The sequence below is a fragment of the Lucilia sericata genome, unplaced genomic scaffold (genome assembly GCF_015586225.1).
Source record: "Lucilia sericata isolate MDLA Ls3-8-SP2 unplaced genomic scaffold, ASM1558622v1 Contig000282F_arrow, whole genome shotgun sequence".
Taxonomy (NCBI): Eukaryota; Metazoa; Arthropoda; class Insecta; order Diptera; family Calliphoridae; genus Lucilia; species Lucilia sericata.
Window position 1 is genome coordinate 310292 of NW_023994307.1, and position 6089 is coordinate 316380.

The window sequence follows — 6089 nt, forward strand, 5'->3', positions numbered from 1 at the left end:
AGCTGCTGTTTGCAGCTACAGCTACTTCCTCATCCCCGGCCAACAATTGCTACTGTTGTTGTTGCGCTCTCTGTAATACAATGCGACAATTGGTGATAACTAGTTAAAAAAAAAAAAAAACGACCAACAGCAAACAGTAGTTGCAGCCGCAAACATTAAATGCAACAACAACAACAGCAGCAAGTCTAAAAAAATCGAACCAACGAAATAAACATTAAATCGTATAAAACTGAATGTGTGTGTCGGTGTCAATTAACGGCGGCATAACATGACTTGAGGCAAGATTTATGAGAAAATTTTAGCAACAATCAACACAAGAGAAAATGCAACAGCAACAATAGTCAAAGTTAAAAGAAAAACATCAGCAGCAAGTAACTACAAAACTAAAACAGACATAAAAACCCAAAAAAATAATTGGAAAAAACGAAAAATTCAATTTTTTACAAAATTTATTTTTTCTATTAAATTCTAGAAAGACAATTTCTTTTAAGCAAAACATATTTTATAACTACAATCAAAGTCTAGCATTTTTTGTACAAATATCCTTTTCCACCCTTAAGAATTTTGTGGCAGATTGCGAAATTTAAGGGTTGCTAGTTGAAAAAATGTCTCAATGTGTTGTTGTAGCCAGGACTCAAATTGCCTGTTTAGCACTGCACGAGTACGAGCAGTCGTGGCCGAGTGGTTAAGGCGTCTGACTCGAAATCAGATTCCCTCTGGGAGCGTAGGTTCGAATCCTACCGGCTGCGAAAAGTTTTTTTTTTTTATTTTTGTAAAATTTTCGAATCAAACCGAAAGGATTTGCATCTAATGGAAGTCTGGAATGGACTCTGTTAGAGTAAATTTCCTATAATAGCACTACAATAAATGCAATTCTGTTAGTAGCCCACGGCCAATCTTATTAAGCGTTGATAACAAATATTGGTTTTCACAAGACTGTTTGTAAATTAAGGTCACAAACAAACGGTCCAGTTCTATCATTTGATCAGTATTCTCTTGACACAGAGTCAGTGTTCCTATGGTCCATGTTTGATATGATAATCTCAAAAAAACCGGATGACCAGGAAGGACAACCATACGACTTAGTGAGTTTTAAAAATCTGCGTTTTGTAAATGATACATAGATGGGATAATTGCCCGCCCACCTTCCTCCAATTAGTAGTAGGTTATATTAAGCAACAGCTAATACATATATTTACAGTAAAATAAAAAGTTGTATGTATTGTTCTAGAAGACTGTCGATAAGTAGTGTCCTCAATAATGGCGATACTGCGTTCTATTGTGAACAGCTTCCTACTGATAATGTAGCTCCCGATATTCCACACAAATCAAACATAATGACTCTGGAAATTACTACATCTATAAACAAGATCCAAGTAACTGGTGGAAGGTTATTCTTGCATTTACTACTGAAAAAAGGGTATTAATACAAACATTTTCAAAGACCCCCCTCTATTTCTGAGTCTAAGGCCAACATTTCGCAGTTAATTTTCTTTAATGGGAATAAAAGCAACAAATAAGTAAAAAGTATAAAAATAAAAAAAGTAGTGTGCGTTGGCCGGGAATCGAACCCGGATCAACTGCTTGGAAGGCAACTATGCTGACCATTACACCACCAACGCCCTAGAATTTATTTGCGCTAAAAGCTTATTTCAATGGCTGGTACTAAAAAACAAAATCAAACGAAAAAAATAAAACATTTTTTGCATTAGCAAACTTAAAGGGGGAATTTTTTCAAAATAAAGAATACATTAGAATTTAAAAAAAATAATAATAATAAATAAGAACAATTAGCACCTAGTATGTGGGTACTTAGCTTAATATTTGTATAATAAATTTTGAATTCATAACAAAGAGAATGAATCACAGATAACGGAGTACATCTGTACTGAAAATTAATGGGTTATATTAAGCAAATTTAAAAATAGTTTAATTTAAACATCTCACAACACCTGAAAAGCTTAAGCAATAAGGTAAAACATTGCCATTATTTATTGTGTTCTATATACCAATCATTCGAAATGTCACCTTGGGATGAACATGGATGGATTTTTACTGACAAGTTGAAGTAGACTTATATTACTAAAGAGACATTAACAAAATTGCAATTACCTAGATATATAATTCCGAAATTTTCAATTGTATTGCAAACATATCTTATTATATATCAGAAATTTCTAATTATATGTCTAGTCTATGTCTAGTCTATGTCTAGTCTATGTCTAGTCTATGTCTAGTCTATGTCTAGTCTATGTCTAGTCTATGTCTAGTCTATGTCTAGTCTATGTCTAGTCTATGTCTAGTCTATGTCTAGTCTATGTCTAGTCTATGTCTAGTCTATGTCTAGTCTATGTCTAGTCTATGTCTAGTCTATGTCTAGTCTATGTCTAGTCTATGTCTAGTCTATGTCTAGTCTATGTCTAGTCTATGTCTAGTCTATGTCTAGTCTAGTCTATGTCTAGTCTATGTCTAGTCTATGTCTAGTCTATGTCTAGTCTATGTCTAGTCTATGTCTAGTCTATGTCTAGTCTATGTCTAGTCTATGTCTAGTCTATGTCTAGTCTATGTCTAGTCTATGTCTAGTCTATGTCTAGTCTATGTCTAGTCTATGTCTAGTCTATGTCTAGTCTATGTCTAGTCTATGTCTAGTCTATGTCTAGTCTATGTCTAGTCTATGTCTAGTCTATGTCTAGTCTATGTCTAGTCTATGTCTAGTCTATGTCTAGTCTATGTCTAGTCTATGTCTAGTCTATGTCTAGTCTATGTCTAGTCTATGTCTAGTCTATGTCTAGTCTATGTCTAGTCTATGTCTAGTCTATGTCTAGTCTATGTCTAGTCTATGTCTAGTCTATGTCTAGTCTATGTCTAGTCTATGTCTAGTCTATGTCTAGTCTATGTCTAGTCTATGTCTAGTCTATGTCTAGTCTATGTCTAGTCTATGTCTAGTCTATGTCTAGTCTATGTCTAGTCTATGTCTAGTCTATGTCTAGTCTATGTCTAGTCTATGTCTAGTCTATGTCTAGTCTATGTCTAGTCTATGTCTAGTCTATGTCTAGTCTATGTCTAGTCTATGTCTAGTCTATGTCTAGTCTATGTCTAGTCTATGTCTAGTCTATGTCTAGTCTATGTCTAGTCTATGTCTAGTCTATGTCTAGTCTATGTCTAGTCTATGTCTAGTCTATGTCTAGTCTATGTCTAGTCTATGTCTAGTCTATGTCTAGTCTATGTCTAGTCTATGTCTAGTCTATGTCTAGTCTATGTCTAGTCTATGTCTAGTCTATGTCTAGTCTATGTCTAGTCTATGTCTAGTCTATGTCTAGTCTATGTCTAGTCTATGTCTAGTCTATGTCTAGTCTATGTCTAGTCTATGTCTAGTCTATGTCTAGTCTATGTCTAGTCTATGTCTAGTCTAGTCTATGTCTAGTCTATGTCTAGTCTATGTCTAGTCTATGTCTAGTCTATGTCTAGTCTATGTCTAGTCTATGTCTAGTCTCTAGTCTATGTCTATCTGTCTAGTCTATGTCTAGTCTATGTCTAGTCTATGTCTAGTCTATGTCTAGTCTATGTCTAGTCTATGTCTATCTATGTCGTCTATGTCTAGTCTATGTCTAGTCTATGTCTAGTCTATGTCTAGTCTATGTCTAGTCTATGTCTAGTCTATGTCTAGTCTATGTCTAGTCTATGTCTAGTCTATGTCTAGTCTATGTCTAGTCTATGTCTAGTCTATGTCTAGTCTATGTCTAGTCTATGTCTAGTCTATGTCTAGTCTATGTCTAGTCTATGTCTAGTCTATGTCTAGTCTATGTCTAGTCTATGTCTAGTCTATGTCTAGTCTATGTCTAGTCTATGTCTAGTCTATGTCTAGTCTATGTCTAGTCTATGTCTAGTCTATGTCTAGTCTATGTCTAGTCTATGTCTAGTCTATGTCTAGTCTATGTCTAGTCTATGTCTAGTCTATGTCTAGTCTATGTCTAGTCTATGTCTAGTCTATGTCTAGTCTATGTCTAGTCTATGTCTAGTCTATGTCTAGTCTATGTCTAGTCTATGTCTAGTCTATGTCTAGTCTATGTCTAGTCTATGTCTAGTCTATGTCTAGTCTATGTCTAGTCTATGTCTAGTCTATGTCTAGTCTATGTCTAGTCTATGTCTTAGTCTAGTCTATGTCTAGTCTATGTCTAGTCTATGTCTAGTCTATGTCTAGTCTATGTATAGTCTATGTCTAGTCTAGTCTAGTCTATGTCTATGTCTAGTCTATGTCTAGTCTATGTCTAGTCTATGTCTAGTCTATGTCTAGTCTATGTCTAGTGTATGTCTAGTGTATGTCTAGTGTCTAGTCTATGTCTAGTCTATGTCTAGTCTGTGTCTAGTCTATGTCTAGTCTATGTCTAGTCTATGTCTAGTCTATGTCTAGTCTATGTCTAGTCTATGTCTAGTCTATGTCTAGTCTATGTCTAGTCTATGTCTAGTCTATGTCTAGTCTATGTCTAGTCTATGTCTAGTCTATGTCTAGTCTATGTCTAGTCTATGTCTAGTCTATGTCTAGTCTATGTCTAGTCTATGTCTAGTCTATGTCTAGTCTATGTCTAGTCTATGTCTATGTCTAGTCTATGTCTAGTCTATGTCTAGTCTATGTCTAGTCTATGTCTAGTCTATGTCATTAGAGTAAAAAAGCAAACTTGGCATTCGGGCTCCGCAGGGCGTTGGTGGTGTAATGGTCAGCATAGTTGCCTTCCAAGCAGTTGATCCGGGTTCGATTCCCGGCCAACGCACACTACTTTTTTTAAATTAAGTAACATACTTTAAAACTTTTTTCAACTTTAAATTATAACACTAATTATTAGCAAACTAATGTCAGGCACATTATGTTAAAATTCACTCACTCAAGTTTTAAGATTTTTGTTCTTTAGAATTAAAGAGTTTTTGTCTACAATTACGTTGTCGTTTGGTTAAAAAAAGTAAAAATAATAAGTTTTGCAAACTTTTCAAACAAGGATAATAAAATTTTGTTGCAGTTTTTACTGCAGCTCTTTCATTTTCTTACTTGCTTGTAGCTGCTGCTGAAAATTTTCTTGAGCTTTTTGAACTCGCTTTTGTTGTGTTTTTAGTTAGCTGAGTTTTGAATGATAAAACTTGTGAAAATTTTTGCGTACAGTGGGTATAAAAAATATAGAAAGTTTTTGTTAGAGAAATGGAATGTTGAAAAGGAAAGGGAAACGCTTTAATTTTTAAAAATAGAGATGTTACATTATAACGTGTACTGCTTGCTGGTGTATCCTGACTTGGAAAAGCTGTGTGCTACTTTTTAAAGCTCCACTGTATTTATATACTTAAAGCCAGACATATACATCTACTAACACACAAATCTACATACACATTCGTCTGTAATATATATTTGTGTGTATGTACTTGTAAAATAATATGTATGTATATTATATATTAAAAGTTTTCAACAATAAGTTAACTTAGTTGGTTGTTTGGTGGTGCACTACATTTTAATATCAAAGTTGTTGCAACAAAACTGTTATACTTTCTCCATCTTTTGTCTGTCTGTCCGTCCGTCTGTCTGCGTTTATGTCTGCTCATTGTCTACTGCATTTGTTTGCAAAAAAAAAATGAAAAAATATATAGAAAAACGAGAAGAATACCAGCAACTACCACTGAAAAAATCTGAAAAACCTCTTTTATCCTTGTGGCTGGATGGCTTGTCGTGGTGCTTCTGGTACATGGTTGGGTTTCGTTGTTTGTTCTCTATGTTCCTTCACTCTTGGAACAGAGATGTGCATTTGGCCACTTTGACTTTATGTGTTGTTAGTTGCTCTTGAAAAAAAGTTTTTTATTTAATAAAATAAAATAACTAGAAAAAAGAACAAGCACAAGAACTAAGAACGGAATTCAAAACTAACTGTTAAACATATGAAAAGTTTATTATACATATGTATAGTATTTAATACTTATATACTAAATATGTATGTTTCATTGTATATATGTATGTGTATATTTCTATATAATATGAATTTAATATATATATATTTTACTTTCACTTTATGACTTATATACACACATTTATTTTCATTGCTTTTAAGTGTTGT

At 33.8% G+C, this 6089-nt stretch overlaps 3 non-coding genes across 3 annotated transcripts; 2 read left to right on the plus strand and 1 right to left on the minus strand.

Moving 5' to 3' along the window:
* The first annotated feature begins 667 nt into the window (after positions 1–667).
* Positions 668–749, plus strand: Trnas-cga. The gene has a single exon. It is a non-coding gene; the product is annotated as a tRNA-Ser (tRNA).
* An 801-nt stretch (positions 750–1550) lies between these two features.
* On the minus strand, positions 1551–1622 carry Trnag-ucc. Its single transcript has one exon. It is a non-coding gene; the product is annotated as a tRNA-Gly (tRNA).
* A 3075-nt stretch (positions 1623–4697) lies between these two features.
* Positions 4698–4769, plus strand: Trnag-ucc. The gene has a single exon. It is a non-coding gene; the product is annotated as a tRNA-Gly (tRNA).
* Positions 4770–6089: the final 1320 nt, after the last annotated feature.